The sequence below is a fragment of the Hyperolius riggenbachi genome, chromosome 9 (genome assembly GCF_040937935.1).
Source record: "Hyperolius riggenbachi isolate aHypRig1 chromosome 9, aHypRig1.pri, whole genome shotgun sequence".
NCBI classification, from domain to species: Eukaryota; Metazoa; Chordata; class Amphibia; order Anura; family Hyperoliidae; genus Hyperolius; species Hyperolius riggenbachi.
This window is the reverse complement of record NC_090654.1, coordinates 227421840-227442609: the sequence shown is the minus strand read 5'-3', so window position 1 is coordinate 227442609 and position 20770 is coordinate 227421840. Positions and strand designations below refer to the sequence as shown.

At 45.3% G+C, this 20770-nt stretch overlaps 1 long non-coding RNA gene across 2 annotated transcripts in view; it reads left to right on the top strand.

The window, feature by feature from the left end:
- LOC137532993 (uncharacterized) overlaps positions 1 to 20770 on the top strand; it is a 148900-nt gene that overhangs the window by 90384 nt on the left and 37746 nt on the right. For both annotated transcript variants that reach the window (XR_011024100.1, XR_011024099.1), the window contains exon 3: positions 14003 to 14102. This is a non-coding gene — a long non-coding RNA (uncharacterized lncRNA). The remainder of the gene's footprint in view (positions 1 to 14002; positions 14103 to 20770) is intronic.

Below are 20770 nucleotides of genomic sequence, written 5' to 3'. Positions count from 1 at the left end.
CCCCCATCATGCAGATATCTGTCAGGTGGATACCCCAACCCCGGTTCTGTATAATGCAGGGCGGCAGTGGGTGGAGTGTTATACATTGCTTGTACCCAGCGGTAATACAGGTCCTCTTCACTTCCGGTTCTGTTTGCAAGTGCAGTGCAGCCAGCCAATAACCATGTGGCTTTAGTCACTGTCATGTAACATGTATGGAAGCTGCATGTTGATTGGCTGGCTGCACGGCACTTTTAAAGTGAACAGTAATTGAAGGGAACCTGTATCGCTGCCGTCATCAGGTAATGTATAACACTTCAGTCCACTGCTGCACCTCCCCCCCCCCTGCATTCAGAGTAGGAGGAGAAGCTAGAGGGGAGCGAGGTGAAGAGGTCATCATTTGGGAAAAGCAGCTTGTAATGCTGTGTGAGGAGTCTGACAAGAGGAAGGGGGATGCTGGAGAGAGCAGCAGTGTTTCATTTGACTTGCACAGCAGAAGGGAGGAGGTGGCGCTGCTGTCCTGACTGAGGAGGAATAGAGTGGCTGATGGTGTTTATCCATTGCGAAAGAAGCAGCAGTGTGACCCTAACCTTACTTGGCAGGAAGTACATCCCTATTTTTTATTTATTTATTTTTTTAATTTACAAAAACTGTCTTTAATATTGAACATTAGAAAATGTATGGAAAAATACTGAAAAAAAAATCATATATTGTCTTTGAGGTACATTCATACTGTTGTAAGAATATACATATAGTATATATAGTTAGCACAATTAAAGACACCCATATAAAAAGCAGGGGGGACATTGCATTCTTCCCTCTGGTAAGACTTCAATTGTCTGGTTTATTTAGACCTTAATATAAACTAATCATTCCTTAAGTAGCACCAGCCATAGTGTTTTCCTTTGTAAAGTCTCTTATCTTCACAGTTAATCCCCATGTCAAAATAGTTTATACACACAGAACCTAGGGAATGTTTTCTGCAAAACACACAGTCAGTTCTGCAATGTGACTAGACTTCATCAGCCAGTATGGTAGCTCAGACATGTGATCACCTCCCAACCTAAAATGACTATAAAAGGAAAGTACTACATTCATGGGACAAATACGGTCTTTGCAGATAACAGCATAGCCAGATGACCACTGGCTCCAGTGTTAGTACTGCAACTGGGCCCCTGTGGTAACAGCATAGCATGGTGACCACTAGCTCCAGTGCTAGTACTGCAACTGGGCCCCTGTGGTAACAGCATAGCATGGTGACCACTAGCTCCAGTGCTAGTACTGCAACTGGGCCCCTGTGGTAACAGCATAGCATGGTGACAACTGGCTCCAGTGCTAGTACTGCAACTGGGCCCCTGTGGTAACAGCATAGCCAGATGACCACTGGCTCCAGTGCTAGTACTGCAACTGGGCCCCTGTGGTAACAGCATAGCCAGATGACCACTGGCTCCAGTGCTAGTACCGTACCTGGGCCCCTGTGGTAACAGCACAGCCAGATGACCACTGGCTCCAGTGCTAGTACTGCAACTGGGCCCCTGTGGTAACAGCATAGCCAGATGACCACTGGCTCCAGTGCTAGTACCGTACCTGGGCCCCTGTGGTAACAGCATAGCCAGATGGCCACTGGCTCCAGTGCTATTACTGCAACTGGGCCCCTGTGGTAACAGCATAGCTAAATGATCACTGGCTCCAGTGCTAGTAGTGAAACTGGGCCCCTGTGGTAACAGCATAGCCAGATGACCACTGTCTCCAGTGCTAGTACTGCAACTGGGCCCCTGTGGTAACAGTATAGCTAGATGACCACTGGCTCCAGTGCTAGTACTGCAACTGGGCCCCTGTGGTAACAGCATAGCCAGTTGACCACTGGCTCCAGTGCTAGTACCGTACCTGGGCCCCTGTGGTAACAGCATAGCCAGATGACCACTGGCTCCAGTGCTATTACTGCAACTGGGCCCCTGTGGTAACAGCATAGCTAAATGATCACTGGCTCCAGTGCTAGTAGTGAAACTGGGCCCCTGTGGTAACAGCATAGCCAGATGACCACTGTCTCCAGTGCTAGTACTGCAACTGGGCCCCTGTGGTAACAGCATAGCCAGATGACCACTGGCTCCAGTGCTAGTACTGCAACTGGGCCCCTGTGGTAACAGCATAGCTAAATGATCACTGGCTCCAGTGCTAGTAGTGAAACTGGGCCCCTGTGGTAACAGCATAACCAGATGACCACTGTCTCCAGTGCTAGTACTGCAACTGGGCCCCTGTGGTAACAGTATAGCTAGATGGCTACTGGCTCCAGTGCTAGTATTGCAACTGGGCCCCTGTGGTAACAGCATAGCTAGATGATCACTGGCTCCAGTGCTAGTACTGCAGCTGGGCCCCTGTGGTAACAGCATAGCATGATGACCACTGGCTCTAGTGCTAGTATTGCAACTGGGCCCCTGTGGTAACAGCATAGCATGGTGACCACTGGCTCCAGTGCTAGTAATGCAACTGGGCCCCTGTGGTAACAGCATAGCTAGATGACCACTGGCTCCAGTCCTAGTACTGCAACTGGGCCCCTGTGGTAACAGCATAGCATGGTGACCACTGGCTCCAGTGCTAGTACTGTCTGCAACTGGGCCCCTCTGGTAACAGCATAGCTAGATGATCACTGGCTCCAGGGCTACTACTGCAACTGGGCCCCTGTGGTAACAGCATAACCAGATGACCACTGGCTCCAGTGCTAGTACTGCACCTGGGCCCCTGTGGTAACAGCATAGCTAGATGACCATTGGCTCCACTGTTAGTACTTCAACTGGGCCACTGTGGTAACAACATAGCTAGATGATCACTGGCTCCAGTGCTAGTACTGCAACTTGGCCCTGTGGTAACAGTATAGCTAGATAACCACTGGCTCCAGTGCTAGTACTGCAACTGGGCCTCTGTGGTATAGTCACATCTCTCAAGTAGATACCAATAATTCTGAGGTGATGCAAATTTTAGTCACATTTATACTGACTGGAGTTGGATCAGATGCAAAGTCTTCTGCATATGACTTTTCCAGGCTGCATACATTTGCATAAAATTAGCTAAGCAGTGTGTCTGTATAGTGATCCTTCTGAAACCTGGAGACTATCACTATAACTTGGATAAGGAATACCCAGACGGCTTATGGTGATCAAGAACCGCTAGGAAGGCATAGGGGCTAAAAGAGATCAAAAAGCCCTCTTATGAAAAAAAAAAAAGCTATGCTTCCCTCACGACCCTTCCCTCCCCGCTGATTGGAGGGAAGGGACGCAGGTGGGGAGCGGCGACCTTGAGGAGGTGGGAGCGGCGAGAGTGACACTACCAAAGGTAAACAGCCGGCTGCGACACGCTGCATGTTGCTAGCACGGCGAGTGATTTATGGGGGGCATGTAGTGCGCAGAGGGGGCCTGGGGGGCGCTGTATAGCAACATAGGCTGGGTAGTATATGCAGACCCAGCCTCTGTGTGCTGATAGCATTCTTAGAACCCACCTCGGGTTCTCTCTAAAGAGAAGGTATTTGCTATAATTCAGCTTTAAGTGATTAAGAAAGACCTCCCATGATGCATCACTGCTGAATATACAAATCATCTGTTGCACCTGAAAGCAAGGCTGCACATCCACATCTGTTGGTGTATAGTAAGCTTATAGCCTATACACTTTACAGAGTCACAGCAATCCAATAGTGATGGTTATACCTAGGAGAACTCATGGAGAAGCATGGGATTTGTTTGACCAGCTCAGGGCCCTTTCACACCAGGGCGGTGCAGTGCGGTATTTTTACCGCACCCCACCGCCAAGCAATAAAAGTCTGTGGAGACTTTCATATAATGACGTTACGCCGCATCCGACGCAGGTGAAGAACTACGTTACCGCGAGGCTTCTGCATTGAGTTGATCTGTGTCGGGACGTAAATCATGTTAGTCTATGGCAACGTTTGGATTTTAAAAATATTACTGACATGACATTGCAGCGCGCATGCGCAGAAGGGACGGCAATTGCGCATCGTTTCCTGCTTGGCGAATGGCCAGAAAGGGCACACTGCGCAATAGCCTGAAGGCCTGTTTTTGGGGTGTGTTGGGCGCGGCGCAGCGCATTGCTAACGCTGGATTGCAGTCTGAAACCGGCCTTTACAGATTTGCAATGCTCTGATTTGCTGTGAACCCACCCGGCTTTAGCAAATGATCACATTCTTCTCCATGACTCCAAAATGCCTACAGCTGTTTGTTGCCCCTCATTACTGCATGGCATGGATTGATATAATTTTGGGTGACACCTACAGGTGGCCATACATCAGGCGACTTGGCAGCTGAGTGACCATCCAATTCAATGATTATAATCGATTCAGATGAAAATCGGTGCTGCCTACAGCATGCCCGAGCAAGGATGCAACAAATTTCGGGCCAATATTGGTCACAAGTATTGATCAGACATTCTGCAAGAAGTCGATCCAACGTGCTTGATCACGTGCGCGGTGGTAACAGCATGACGGAACCCCGGTTGTGATGTCACACGTGCCCATGTTACACTGGCAACCATGTGTGTGTGAGGAGGAGGACGGAGCCAACAGCAGAACCTGACCTGTAAAGTATTCATGCACGAGCACAAGGGGCACATTTTACACTGGGGGGGGGGGGGGGGGGGGGGAGTAGCATTAGGCGACATCACTAGGCCAATTCCTGATAGATTTCATGCTGAAATCGATCCAGAATTGGCCGGCAGTGTATGGGCAACTGACAGATCTCTCTACGATCCGATAATGATCTGTCTCTTCGTTGAATATGCCCATCATCGCCTGATGTATAGCCACCTTACTGCATGTCTGGGCCTTGAGACATAGTGTTTGACTGATTTCCTAATCCCTTGATTGTGATCAGCTAATCACTTGCTTCTCCATGAATTTACCAAGGAGAATTTCAGTAGAATGAACTGATCATCTTTATTGTGGAAAAAACTAACTAAAACTTCAAACACAGTCAAGGAATTAAAAGAGGACCTGAGCCAAAGCTCAGCTTCGGAAACTGCACATGCACGGTTCATAGTTAGAAAACCGCGCATGCACACGCCTGTCACGCCAGAGCCGTGATTATGCGTAGCGGTCGGCATGATGACGCGGAGTGTTGCGGTTCAGGAAGTGTTGGGCTGACACTCAGCCTGAGTGTTGTCGGTAACGGAGCCGCCAGCTGGACCCGGAATGGAGCTAGGTGGACAGTGGGGGACCTCGCAGCCTACGGTGGGCTGGAGGAAGCCACAGGTAAGTACCAATTTTTAATTTAACTGCTCAGGGCTCCTTTTAACTTGCTGTACCTGCAGTAGAATGGAGCTCATGCAGGAGTGGCAACGACTTACTGTGCCGGAAGAGGAGTGTAGCCCAAATGTCCCTACTGACAAGCCCTTGTTAGTAAATCTTTGGTGGTCCATGCTCGGCGACAGGGGATCGGAGGATGGTGCCGGAAGCCTCTGTAGGATCCAGAGGCTTCCCACTTCTTTGGTGAGTATGTGTTTTTGTACCCAACGTTCGCCTCAGATACAGAAGACAGACATAAAGGGCTTAAGCCTTCTAGCAGCCTTGGGCTCAGTAACCTGATCAGCTTGTAAATATAAGGACAAACACTTTTCATTGCTTTTTTTCTTATCAGTTTTATTAGAGAAAGGCAAATAAAAGTTATTTACAAACAATCAGATAAGGGAGAAGAAAGCCATTTCAGAGATTCACAATCCTGACAGAATTTATCAGCAAGCAGCCATAACTCAAGAAATAATTATTTGAATTCAAATGAAGAGCGCCCTCCCAGATAATAAAACAGACTTTACCTCCCCCCGTGTGAAAAGTTATGGGCTGCATAAAAGGGAACGTGAACTGAAAATAAAGGGATGAGATAATTGTATGTATACTACTAATGATAAACAGAACAGTCTCATATTATTATTTTTTTCAGACTAATGGAGACATTTCTAAGACTTCATTCTAAACAGTATGCTTGATGTAAAATTTGCTTAATTCCCCTGCAAAACAAACAGAAGTAATGATCCTTTGAACTTTTCAGCCCTAATGCTGGGCATACACGGCTCGATTTTGCCGCTCGATTCTTCCGATCGATTGATTCCCCGCTCGATTCTGCAGGCAGATTCTCTTATCTTCCGCTCATTTTTCTTATCTTTTTCTATTGTCCTCAATGCAGAATCGAGCGGTGAAACGATCGGGCGGGAGATCGGACGTGTCGGAAATTATCTATCGAGCCATCTAAATGACTCCGGATCGAGTCGTGTATTCCCAGCATACGGCTCCTTTCAAACTGTGTCAGTTGCATCACAATGCCAAAATCATTGCATCACAATGCGATGCAATGATATTCCTATGGGGCTATCACACGGTATGCAGTGCGGTGCATTCCGTCGGGATAACACATAGCATGCAGCATCTCACAGTCAGTTGATGTAGCTGGCATTGCATCTAAATGCTAGCAAATGCCACTGGAGACTTCAAAGGGCCTCCAAACGGCGGCTTTGGAGGAGGAAGGAACCCAGAAACCATCAAGCAGGAAGCATTGCAACAGGAAATGGCCCAAATCCATTCTAACCCAACTGCTTCCTACAGACACTAATTCCTGCCCATTCCCTTTAAGAAATACCCATTTCCTGTAAAAGCCAACAGAAGCCCAGAAAACAAAACTCTCACAAACGCAATGTACAGAAAGACTTTAAAAGACGTCAAAAGACATTAAAAGCTTAAACAGTTAACATTGGCATACATAAAAACAAAAACAACGGTGTTCAAACGGTGTTCATCTGCAGATCAGACAATCATCTGCAGATCTGAAAATCCATCTTGGTGGATCTGATCTGCAGATAAATGTCTGTTAAACAAGGTGTGTATGATGATCTGCAGATCTCATAGACTATGAATGCATTTTGCAGAAACAGATCTTTTGCAGGAACAGATCTTTTGCAGATACTGATCTTTTGAATGTCTACAGCATCTGTGTGTGCAGCATCTTGCAAAGATTTCTGTCTGATGGGGAGTTCAGCTCCATAGAATAGATTGTGTAGGTATGGCTCTCATACTACATGGAGGGGGGTAAAATTGGTCTGTGATCTTTCATTTTCCAAAGACTATGGTCTGATGTGTGTATGTACCCCTAGTAGGAGGTATAGCAGCTACTTAAATCTTTCTGCTTTGGTATTTAGCAATCACCTTTTTTAAAATCATAAGTAGGTTTCCCTGTGAATACAAACTTGTCTTCAGAAGTTTCCCACACACAGCGCTTCAGTGAAGCATTTTATCACACAAACCTTTCCCTGTGTGCCTGAGTACACGGTCTTCCTAAAGTGCTTTCACCTCAGTAAAAGATTTCCTGCCCACCCCCTCAACATAACTTGGCATGCTTAAAATTCCCCAGTGCACATACAACACAAACAGTGGAAGCTTACAGCCGTGAGAGAAAGTCTGTGAACCCACAGAAGCAATTCTGGCAAAAAAATGTTTTCTTTTAGGGAGCAGGTAGTGGATTCAAGTATATAAAACAATTATATAGTGAAGTGTTCCCTAAAATTACTGTTGTAGTTTCTTACCCTGTAAGATTTCCTCTTCCTAATGCTGGGAATACACCATGCGTTTTTCCAGCAGATAGATGGTTCGACAGATCATTTCCAACATGCCCGATCTCACGTTCAATCATTTTACCGCTCAATTTCTCATAGAAGTGAATGGAAAAAGATAAGAAAAACGATTGAAAGATAAGAGAATCGAGAGGTGAATCGAGTGGCAAAATCAATAGAGCAGAGAATCGAGCTGAAAAAAGGCATTGTGTAATCCCAGCATAATCCAGCCAGCCAAATCTTGTTGAACTCAATCCATAACATGGTCAGATGTGCAGCTCTGCCCAGTTCTCTGCAAATGGCAATGGCCACTCAGTGCCTATACATGTCTGCGGTCATTTAGTCTACAGTACACTGGTAATATTTCCACATTGTTGATTGTTGTAACATGACACATAAAATCGATAACAATAGCAGCAGAGCAGTATTATCCACAAGGTCATGTATGCAGGTGCCTGTGGCCTAGTAGGTGTAAAGGGGCCACCTTCTAATAGCCGTCTTCACTTTAGCTTACCATTAGGACCATAAGTGGCGCCAAAGCTACTACCTGGACTAGGGCCCTATTTCTTCTTAATCCATCTCTGGTATGCAGTATTGTCAGTATTGCACCAACTTTATTTAAAACTAGTAGACCCAAGCCCATTTAAAAATGGGCTCTAGGGTCTGTTTCTCGCCGCCGCCCACATGTTACTGCGCATGCGCGCACACCCGCCCAGCTCCCTGGCCCCGCCCTCCTGTTTGTGAAGCTGGGTCCATGCTGCGCACAAGCGCAGTAGCAAAAAGCACGGACCAGCTACACAGAGACAGCATGACGCAGGGACACAGGGGTTTTATTATAGAGGGTTGCGTTTTCCTGGGCAAAGCTTCACCGCAACAGGCAAGGAGCCAGGGCTTGGGACACAGTTGTGTCAAGGTGTAAGTAGGCCTAATAAGATCACAGGCAGCACGCAGTTAAAGCATTTAATTGCCACAGCTTACCTAGTACGTGGTTGGCAGTTAAACAGTTAAAGAGGAACTTTAACCAAGGATGGAACTTCACCTCCCTCTGTGCATAGAACTCTCAGTAACAAACATTCAGTACAGATCATTTAGCAGAACTAAAGCTGTCACCAACAGTTATACATTTCAGAATGTAAATCAGGGTTAGGAAAGTTTTTACAGTGGACAAACACGCTATAAATTAATATTGCAATTGCACATCCGTCACCAGGAGCGTCCTGCGCATGCATGGTTCTCAAATTTTATAAGCATATTCTGCAGCATAAACAACAATTAACCGTTACCAGAGCAAACTGACCCCGGGACCGCATGTGAGATTTAGTATCACAACTAATGTTAAAAGGTTGACACCCTGAACACTGGAGTATCTCTATCCTGCCCATGGAGGCTGACATATTTATTTCCTTTAAAACAATGCACATTGCCTGGCTGTTCTGCTGATTCACTGTCTCGAATACTTTTAGCAACTGACCCTGAACAAGCATGCAGATCAGCTCTTTCTGACAAAAATCTGACAAGTTTAGCTGCATGCTTGTTTCAGGTGGGTGATCAGACACTACTGGCCAAGAAAGATCAGCAGGACTGCCAGGAAATTGGTATTGTTCCAAAGAAAAAAATATGACATCTTCCATATGTCTCTCACTTCGGGTTCCTTTTAACTTTCCAGCATGTGTTTGTGATATGAGAGAAAACTGAAGTGCCTGGAAAATAATCCACAGAAACACATACAAACTCCATGCATATAGTGTCTTGTTCCAGATTTGAACTGGGGATCCAAGTCCTACATTAGCCTATAGGCCTGTAACCATGGAAACAAAAATCTTTAAAGGAAACCTGAGAATGTTCACACAGCATTATTTATACGTACCTACCTGGGGACTTCTCCAGCCCCATGTGGTGTGTGGGCTCTCTCTGTGGCCCTGGGGCAAACGTCATTGTTGCCCCCCCACCATTACCCCTCTGCTCCCCGGGGTCCTGCTGCAAGTATATTAGCAGCCATAATCACCTTATCCCCATCGGGTGAGCGGGTGGCAGCGGCTGCACTCGGAGACACTCTGTCTCCCTCCCACTCTATGGCCCGGTGTGTGTTTACACATGACGCGCCGGGTCATAGAGTGGGAGGGAGACAGAGTGTTTCCGAGTGCAGCCGCTGCCTGCCTGCTCACCGACGGAGATAAGGTGACCTGAGATAGTTCACACAGCATTATTTATACTTAACTACCTGGGGACTTCTCCAGCCCCATGTGGTGTGTGGGCTCTCTCTATGGCCCTGGGGCAAACTTCATCGTTGCCCCCCCCCCACCACCATTACCCCTCTGCTCCCCGGGGTCCTGCTGCAAGTATATTAGCAGCTATAATCACCTTATCCCCATTGGGTAAGCGGGCGGCAGCGGCTGCACTCGGAGACACTCTGTCTCCGTCCCACTCTATGACCCGGCGCGTCATGTGTAAACACACGCCGGGTCATAGAGTGGGAGGGAGACAGAGTGTCTCCGAGTGCAGCCGCTGCCGCCCGCTCACCCGATGGGGATAAGGCGATTATGGCTGCTAATATACTTGCAGCAGGGCCCTGGGGAGCAGTGCAAGCAGGAAGGGGGGTCGGGGGGAGAAAATATCGCAGGATCGGCGCTGCTGGGGCCCAAGCAGAGGTCAGGGCCCCGGGGCAAATGCCCCTTTTGCCTCTATGGTAGCTCCGGCCCTGGTCACCATCCTCCCTGGTCGCTCCATTCTCCAGGGCCAGTCATTCTCTTCTGCGCATGCACAACTCGGCACGCTTCCCATCGCGCTCCTTCAGGTGCAGAATGCTTCCAGCTGAGCATGTGCATAAGAGGACGATTGTCCCCGACTGAGAAGAATATCGTCAGCTACCATGGAGGAACAGAGCAGCCCGTGAGGGAGCCCACACACCTCATGGGGCTGGAGGAAGCCCAGGTAAGTATAAATAATGCTATGTGTTCCATCTCATGTACGCTTTAAAAATATTTGGTTTAAATTTTATTTTGAGTTTGACTAGGTTCACAGTAGGACGTTGCTTTGTGATGAGATGTTACAGTGCAACAAAAAAGTGGTAACGCATATTAATGATGCTGCGCTACCGTTACATTAAGTAGATACAGTGAAGCATACAGGCAACGTGTTACAATGCGATGCTAACGTCGCACTGTGAACTTCGCATAGACTTCTTATTGCAGTGCGGTATATGATTTTATAACGCAGCACCGCAACATCCTACTGTGAGCCTAGCCTCTCACTTTAAAAAGAACTGTTCTGTATAAGATGAAGGAAAGCAGAGATTCCTGCCCTCTGATGGCTCGGATAGGTGTGTGAGTTATTATCTGCCCACTGATTAAACTGTCTGCGAGAATGACTCCCTTTTCTGTACTCTTTTCTCGCCTTCTACACTTTGGAACCAGAACAAAGGAATATCTCACACCTTCAGCTCCATGTCTCTCGCTGATCGGGTTTATGTAAGCGCTTATAATTATTTTCCAACATCATGCAATTAAAAACGAAGAAGGACGAAACACATTCTTAAGTGTTCCTTGCATTTCAATGGGGAGCCCAAAAGCGAATCTAGTCGCATTGAGATAAATTGATGTTAAGCAATAATGCATTCTTCACAGCTGAATTAGCGACCCTCATCCAGCGGAGCAGGAAATACATTCACAATGAATTAGATTTTCTCTTTGGAATGGTAGGTACAAACACTGGATTTCTGCCAAAGATCTCTGTGAGCTCATAGACCAAAATCGAGCAAACGAGAGTCTGAGCAATTTAAATTCTTGGGGCAGACTGGGGACTATCTGATGCTACAAATAGTTCTCTGAGCCTCACAGTACACTGTCATTCCATTCATGTACTAGATGTGCTGATGTGCATTCCTTCCCGTGAAAGCATTAGGAAAGCTTAGCTCAACAATGATTGCTTTGTTAAAGGAGCTGTCCACTGGAAATATTTTTCTAATAGTCCTGTGTGGGGGTGGCTATGTATTTATTACATGACAGAGTACAGTCCCCAGGTGTTGCCAGCAGTCACCAGTAAAAACTCTGTTTCTAAAGGTGTATACTCACCTCCCGACGGAGGAAGATGGATCCAGCGACGTTCCCGACAACCAGCGTTCCACGAGCCATCTTCCTGCCGGCAGGTACATGTGATGTCACATGATGGGCTCGAACAAAAAGTCAAGCGATTGCGGTTCTTTGCATAAAGGCATTGGGGATCTTAAAAAAATCATCAGCCAAATTAAACAAAATCCGCTTTACTTACCTGGGGCTTTCCCCAGCCCCTTGCAGCAGATTGTCCCACGCTGACAGCTCTGCTTTCAGTCGCCGACCCACCCAGAGTCCCCACACAGTCGTCCTCACTGCGCCTTCATGAAGCGCTGCTGTCAATCATGGCCACGTTGTCCGCGGGCCGTAGTTCTAAAGCAGTAGTTCTGTGCCTGTGCAGTAAGTGGCAGACCTTGGGTCAGCGGCAGTGAGGGACCTTTAAAGATCCAATCCACCGTGACGGTCGTTGTTGCCGTGCGCCGCTAAACATAGTCCGCAAAAACAATCACTCGTCGCTCAAAAAAAATCTTGGGGAAAAAACCCCAGCAATTCCAAATCAGGTGCTTTTGGCACACGCCGCCGGACGCGTAGTGCCAGAGTTGGGTGCCACTATAGCACTAGTGCTATACTGCGCGCCCCACGCAAGGGTAATTCTTTTGAATTTTTACATCCCCATTTAAGTACCTCCTGTTTATAGGAGGACTAGGCTACCTTGGTCATCACCCCGGTTGTCAGGTCATAAAACACTATACCCATAAAACAGACCCTTAAAGGACCTGTGGACATGGTACTCTGATTGGCTGACATCCACCATTTTAACCAACTTATCTGTTGCTGAAACATTCCTTCATTTTTATCCTTGACTTAACCTCTTGACGACCAGCTAACACCGATTGGCGTAAACTGGTCGTCTGCGGGTTACCATGGAAACGGCCACTCGATCGAGCGGCCTTTCCATGTCAGTTTACGGAGGGTATCTCCGTGAACAGCCGGAGAGCCGCCGATCGCGGCTCGCCGGCAAAATGTAAACAGGCGGGGAAGAAATCCCTGCTGTTTACATCATACGGCGCTGCTGCGCAGCAGCGCCATAAGGCAGATCGGCGATACCCGGCCTCTGATTGGCCGGGGATCGCCGGCATATGATAGGCTGAAGCTTATCCTTCAATGCGCAGGACGGAAATCCGTCCTACGCAGCTCACAGGGGGAGGGAGAGGGAGGCAGCGTCGAGACGGCAGAGAACGCTAAGCAAATGCAGCCGGCGGCGATCAGACCCCCCCAGCAGGACATCCCCCTAGTGGGGAAAAAAGGGGGGTAGTCTGATTGCCCTGCTGCACTCCTGATCGGTGCTGCGGGCTGCAGAGCCCACGCAGCACCGATCATTGAAAAATCCCCTGGTCGGCAAGTGGTTAAGAAACATGTGGTCTTGAGAGCTTACTTACAGGCACTAATCTAGACAAATTCCTATATAGCCCATATAAAGAAGTAGAATCATGTGAGCTTAAAAGTATAGATAATTGGAGGCATGACATAGCTGAGGTTGATGATGAAGACTGGGAATCAGCAGTACACATGCATGACGCATCGATAGGATAAAAAATCGACCCTAGCACTCCTGGGACTGCACCAAATGCAAGAATGAGTTGGGTACCTTCCTCCATATGTTTAGACATGTTGACAATTGTGACCTTTCTGAGTGAAAGTGGGTGAGGTACTTATAAAACCTCCTTATATTTTGGACCTTAGAGCAAGGTTTGGGGGATTATAAGACCTGAATCACATCTTTATATGCCAAAAACCCCAATATATATATATATATATATATATATATACTGTATATATGTCTCATTGTGCTAAAGGAGAGATCCTACTACAATTGAATTACAGAGACATCCCCACCACCCACAGTTGGACCCGATCAACAAAATTATTCCCCTTCACAAACTCACATTCATGAACTGAAACTGCAGTTTCAGTGTCAGTGTCAGAGAGGTGTAGTAAGAGTGAGGAAACAGTTTGTTAAGGATTACTACTCTGCAATGCACATATAGAGGTGTTCATTACCAGCATAGCTCCAATGAAAAGCTAATTAGATGGATGAAGGAGGGCCCCTCAGGTCCAGGGGCCCCAATGTGGTCGCAACCTCTGCATCCCCTATTGCTATGCCACTGTTAATACATCATTACATGCGATGAGGTGCAGCAGAAACTTGAAGCTTTTTTTTTTTTTTTACCTTTAAAAACACACGAATTGACCTGAAGAAGCAGTTAGTGTACCACAAAATGCGTTGTCTGTTGTGCTATACCAAATTAACTGTTGAAAAATTGATCAGCTGTATTCATGAAGCTAAGCCAAAACTTACCTTCCTTTTCCAATAGTTTTTAACTATCGTCAAAATGACCACGTGTAGCACAACACAACGCAATGGCTGAGTGTACTTCCCTACAAATTTGAATGCTTTGAGAGGGACGAAGATTTGTGAGTATTCTGCTTATAATTTATACTATAACACTGCACTTGCGCTTCTGGTATTCTTGTGTTCCTTTATATACTTTAATGTTATCCAAGTCAAGCTGGAAAGGCTGCTTTACAAAGGATATATATATATATATATATATATATATATATATATATATATATATATATATATATATATATATATATTGTTAACTGCGCAAACTGACTGGAGTTATGCTGTTCAGTGGAATTTTGTTTGTTAACTAATAAAATGGCTTTTTAACCATATCCACTATGATGGAAAATCTTCAGCTGAGCTTCAAGGGAATGTATGAGAAGTTGACTGGTAGTGAATCAACAGCATTCATTGCTGTATGGGAACCTTGCCAGACAAAGTTTTTGGAATGAAACAGGATCAGTAGTAAGATTGGCGTTTGGGATTCAGGTCCAAGGTGAATTTTACAAGAATAAAGCAATTTTGTTTCAGGCTGGGCAGAACAATATGAGATCACAGTCGCTGCATTATCTTTACTATAGGAGAGACTGTCCCTGGCACAACTGTGATCTGTAGCAAGAACTTTAACAATAAAATATGAACTTTACAATAGGCTCATCTCCATTCAAGCTTTCCGTTACTGTTTCCAAACAGTAGCAGATAGCAATTTAAAGCTGAGTACAATATAAATCAGTGATACTGCTCTACAGGAAGACTGTTTAGGACTTGGGCACCACATGCAAGTTTAACGATATGCAATTCCACCACCAAGGTTATTGGAAGTCCCACTATCCCCAGAGGTAGAGCAGGTGAATCAGCCAGCCCCATCTCCAGCAGACACCCACAGCTCTCTGAACATCTGAAGCCATGATCAGCTCCATTGAAATGGATAGGAAATCATGAATGTGCAGGCATGCTTCTCTGTTAATAACTGGGAATCACATTGCTAGTTTGCTACATCATTTATGGGTATGAGTCCCTTCAGCTTCATTCAGTAAACCCCAACTCCCAAACTGCCATGATACCCTATTGCTGGGGAAAATCCAGTAATATTGTCATGCAGCATCAGCTGGCCTGGTCCCAATTGAGTTCAGTGTTGCCTGGGAAAGGGCTCAGCCCACAAAATGTTTGCCATCTTTCCGTTTTTTTTTATTGGAGAGGACATGACCATGTTAGTCACTTACCTGCCCTCTCACACAGTTCTATTGGAGAGAGGCATGGCTACAACAGAAGATGGATGGGGCCATGGTGTGGGCTTGTGAGTGGTGGTGGGGAAGGGTCCTGTACCTCTCTCTGCACTCACTGTTTCTCTAGGTCCAGAGAAAATACAGGTGGGCATCTAGACAGCTGGAAACTTGGATGGTGTGAGGAGAGAATGGAGCAAGGTCTGCCTGGGAAAGAGAGAGAGAGAGAGAATGTGTGTGTGTGTGTGTGTGAGTGTGTGTGTGAGAGCGTGCGTGCGTGCATGTGTGTGTGTGTGTGTGTGTGTGTGTGTGTGTGTGTGTGTGTGTGCGTGCGTGCGTGCGTGCGTGCGTGCGTGCATGTGTGTAACATCTCTCTGTTAGGTAGTCTAGACAGGGAACCAGTACAAAGAGTTTTCCTGGATAGGAGCTTTAATAGTTTACAATTACATTTATTTCCCATCTAGAACTGATCCCAGGTTTGTAAGTCTCCTGTATGGTGTTCTCACCCCAGTGCAAGACAGCAGAGCTCTGGGAAGAAGTGAATCATAATACACTTCCTCTCAGAGCTTTCCTAATTTACAACTAGTTAACAAATGATAACAAAATGAGGAATGCATTGTATATAAAATGTCCTCATTTACTGAACTCTAGGATTATTTTGTCCACACAATTAACATTTGGCACTACAGACAGGTTCTTGGCATAACTCCAACAATTTGTTCAAATACAGGTGAAGGGACAGTTAATCCTACCTATTTATTTTGTGTTGCTGAATCCTGTCCAAAACATACTAAAAGATAGCAAACCTTCAATTCATCTTTAACTCCGCAGCACCATCTACTGGGGGGAAAAAATCCAAACCATGGACGATAACATCTATCTTCAGGAATTTCGAGGTTTCAGGAAATCTCTATGATTAATAACATCAGAAGAGTTTAGCGATGCATTTTTTTTTCTAATACATTTTCTCATTACCTGAATGGTGATTGTTTCATTAGTCATTATAGTCTGCATTTTGTTACCTAAATTTTAAATAAAGAAATGTTACATCCTGCACAACACTTGCTCAAAGACATATAGGAGAAAAAAAAGGCACCTACTGAGTTCAGATCTGGGTTTTAAATCAATAGTGGACCTTTCCGAAGCAGCATTCATATACACTGCTCAAAAACATAAAGGAAACACTTAAACAACACTCTCTCACTGTGTGGAGGCAAGTTTTCTCTTGCCTTATTACCTCCAGCATGATCTTAGTGAATTGAGGCCAATGTAACTCGAAGTCAATCACACTTCTGTGAAATCAAACTGTCTACTTAGGTAGCAACACTGATTAATAATCAATTTCACATGCTGCTGTGAAAATGGAGTAGACAACAGGTGAAAATTAGCAAGACACTCCTGATAAAGGAGTGGTTTTGCAGGTGGTGACCACAGACCACTTCTCAGTTTCTATGCTTTCTGGCTGATGTTTTGGTCACTTTTGAATGCTGTACGGAACTTTCACTCTAGTGGTAGCACGAGATGGAGTCTGCAACCCACTCAAGTGGCTCAGGTAGTGCAGCCGAGCTCATCCAGGAAGGCACATCAATGCAAGCTGTGGCAAGATTTGCTGTGTTTGTCAGCGTAGTATCCAGAGCATGGAGGAGCTATCAGGAAACAGACCAGTAGATCAGGAGATGTGGAGGAGGCCAACAACCCAGCAGCAGGACTGCTACCTCTGCCTTTGTGCAAGAAGGAACAGGAGCACTGTCAGGGCCCTGCAAAATGACCTCCAGCAGGCCACAAATGTGCATGTCTGCTCAAACGGTCAGAAACAGACTCCATGAGGGTGGTATGAGGTCCCGACATCCACAGGAGGGGGGGGGGGGGGGGGGGTGTTGTGCTTACAGGCTAACACCATGCAGGATGTTTGGCATTTGCCAGAGAACACTAAAGATTGGCAAATTCGCCACCGGCACCCTGTACTCTTCACAGATGAAAGCAGGTTCACACTAAGCATGTGACAGACGTTAGAGTCTGGAGATGCCGTGGAGAAAGTTCTGCTGCCTCCCACATCCTCCAGCATGACTGGTTTGGCAGTGGGTCAGTAATGATGTGGGGTGTAAATTTCTTTGGGGGCCGCACAGCCCTCCATGTGCTCACTAGAGGTAGCCTGACTGCCATTAGGTACTGAAATGAGATCCTCAGACCCCTTGTGAGACCATATTGCTGGTTCGGTTGGCCCCCTGGGCTCCTCCTAATGCAAGACAATGCTAGACCTCGTGGCTGGAGTGTGTCAGCAGTTCCTGCAAGACTAAGGCACTTATACTATGAACTGGCCAGCCCATTCCCCAGACCTAAATACAATTGAGCATATCTGGGACATCATGTCTTGCTCCAGCCAATGCTTTGTTGCACCACAGACTGTCCAGGAGTTGGTGGATTTTTTTAGTCCAGGTCTGGGAAAACGCTCAGGAAACCATCCGCAACCTCATCAGGAGCATGCCCAGGCATTGTAGGGAGGTCATACAGGCATGTGGAGGCCACACACACTACTGAGATTCATTTTGTCTCATTTTAAGGACATTAGATCAAAGTTGGATCAGCCTGTAATGTTGTTTTCCACTTTAATTTTGAGTGTAAACTCCAAATCCAGACCTCCATGGGTTGATAAATTTGATTTCCATTGATAATTTTTGTATGATTTTGTTTCTCGGCACATTCAACTATGTAAAGACCTTAGTATTTAATAAGAATATTTAATTCATTCATTCAGATCTAGGTTTTATGTTTGTATTCCCTTTATTTTTTTTAAGCAGTGTATTTAAGAAAAAAAAATAACCTCAACTCCAGAACTGGTGAGGATTGTGTTTTGAAACTGCATTCCACTGGGAGGCTTCTGTTTTTTGCTGGACTGTGGAACACACCAGGAGCACTTTTCTGAGCGCTTTGAGATTTGATAAGCTCTTGCTAATGTAATGGTATGGGAGTGATCTCCCTTGAGCAATGTGATTTTTTAAATAAAATCCCCCATAGCATTGCATTAGCAAGAGCTTTTTCAAATCACTAGCACTTAGAAAAGGCTTCAAGTGGGTTTGAGCCCTAAACCTGGTCTGAGACACAACCTTTGATGGCATGAGGCGCTAACTGAGCTGAGGGAAGACTACTCTTGTAAAGCTGAATACTCAACTAACGACGTAGGAAGATGGATCACAGTGACATTCCCCGACAAGCATTCCCTGATCCATCTTCCTGCCCTCAGGAACATGCAACATCACAAAATGGGTGCAAACTGGAGTTCAAACGATAGCAGCACTTTGCTCAGGAGTTGTCGGGAATTTTAAGCTAAATACTCACCTCAGGATGGATCAGGAAACCTCACATTGACTCCTCCAGACGAACGAGGTTCCCTGATCCATCTTCCTGTCTGCAGGAACACGCATAGGGTGTGAACAAGAGTTCAAATGATCCCTATGCACGGGACTCATCGGGGACTTTAAAAATTCTGATCCACGGTTATTGATGTGAGTTGCAAAGCATTGTTTGCCTAGATGCATGCCTGTACCCACGTGGTGCAATTGCAGAAACGATCGCTTAAAAAAAAAAAAAGATGGTTAGCGGAAAAATCATGAGGTGGGTACGAGCCTATAAGGGGAATCATTCAGGGCCATCATAAACCATGTGTACGGGGTCCGAGCTTCAGGACATAAGTATATGTACAGGAAAGATTAGTTGCACCAGTAACATGCCCCCTCAATACATTTCAACATCTATCAGCACACCACGGGAAAATAAGGGTTTTCAATACAATATAGTTTTGATTAGGAAAACATAGCTTTTAATACATCATATACAAAATTTGACTGGACAAGCAGATAAAAATACACAATACATCATGGTAATATCATTAAGCACGGCCTGACATGCATTTCACAAACACAAAGGGTCACTTCTTCAGAGGCACAGAATTAAGAAGATCATGTCTGGCATGTAGTTTAGACATTCTGGGAATCATTCTTGTTTGTGATGTGGCATTCCAGGCATTTCTCCCGAAGGTTACTGAAACTGCGGTTTAATTCCTGCAAAATTACTTGAGTACTGTAGAGGTTTGATGTTTGTTTAAAGAGGAACTCCAGTGAAAATAATGTAGTAAAAAAGTGCTTCATTTTTTATGTAATTATGTATAAATGATTTAGTCAGTGTTTGTAATTTTATATAAATGATTTAGTCAGTGTTTGCTCATTGTAAAATCTTTCCTCTCCCCGATTTACATTCTGACATTTATTACATGGTGACAATTTTACTGTGGGCAGGTTATGTAGCTGCTCCTAGCTGTTTTGGCTGTTAGAGACAGCTGTAAACAGCTAATTCCTGTCTGTGAACATTGTTACATTGTAACAAACTGCCAAAAGTACCGCGGTACTCAGAGCTTCTTGTGGGAGGGGTTTCAGCACAAAATCAGTCATACAGCACCTCCTGATGGTCTGTTTGTGAAAAGCATTATATTTCTCATGTAAAAGGGGGTATCAGCTACTGATTGGGATAAAGTTCAATTCTAGGTTGGAGTTTCTCTTTAACCACTTGAGGACCTAGGGCTTTCTACCCCTTAAGGACCGGCCACTTTTTTTCCATTCAGACCACTGCAGCTTTCACGGTTTATTGCTCGCTCATACAACCTACCACCTAAATGAATTTTGGCTCCTTTTCTTGTCACTAATAAAGCTTTCTTTTGGTGCTATTTGATTGCTCCTGCGATTTTTACTTTTTATTATATTCATCAAAAAAGACATGAATTTTGGCAAAAAAATGATTTTTTTAACTTTCTGTGCTGACATTTTTCAAATAAAGTAAAATTTCTGTATACATGCAGCGCGAAAAATGTGGACAAACATGTTTTTGATTAAAAAAAACCCATTCAGTGTATATTTATTGGTTTGGGTAAAAGTTATAGCGTTTACAAACTATGGTGCAAAAAGTGAATTTTCCCATTTTCAAGCATCTCTGACTTTTCTGACCCCCTGTCATGTTTCATGAGGGGCCAGAATTCCAGGATAGTATAAATACCCCCCAAATGACCCCATTTTGGAAAGAAGACATCCCAAAGTATTCACTGAGAGGCATAGTGAGTTCATAGAAGATATTATTTTTTGTCACAAGTAAGCGGAAAATGACACTTTGTGAGAAAAAAAAAAAAAGTTTCCATTTCTTCTAACTTGCGACAAAAAAAATGAAATCTTCCACGGACTCACCATGCCCCTCTCTGAATACCTTGAAGGGTCTACTTTCCAAAATGGGGTCATTTGTGGGGTGTGTTTACTGTCCTGACATTTTGGGGGGTGCTAAATTGTAAGCACCCCTGTAAAGCCTAAAGGTGCTCATTGGACTTTGGACCCCTTAGCGCAGTTAGGCTGCAAAAAAGTGCCACACATGTGGTATTGCCGTACTCAGGAGAAGTAGTATAATGTGTTTTGGGGTGTATTTTTACACATACCCATGCTGGGTGGGAGAAATATCTCTGTAAATGACAATTT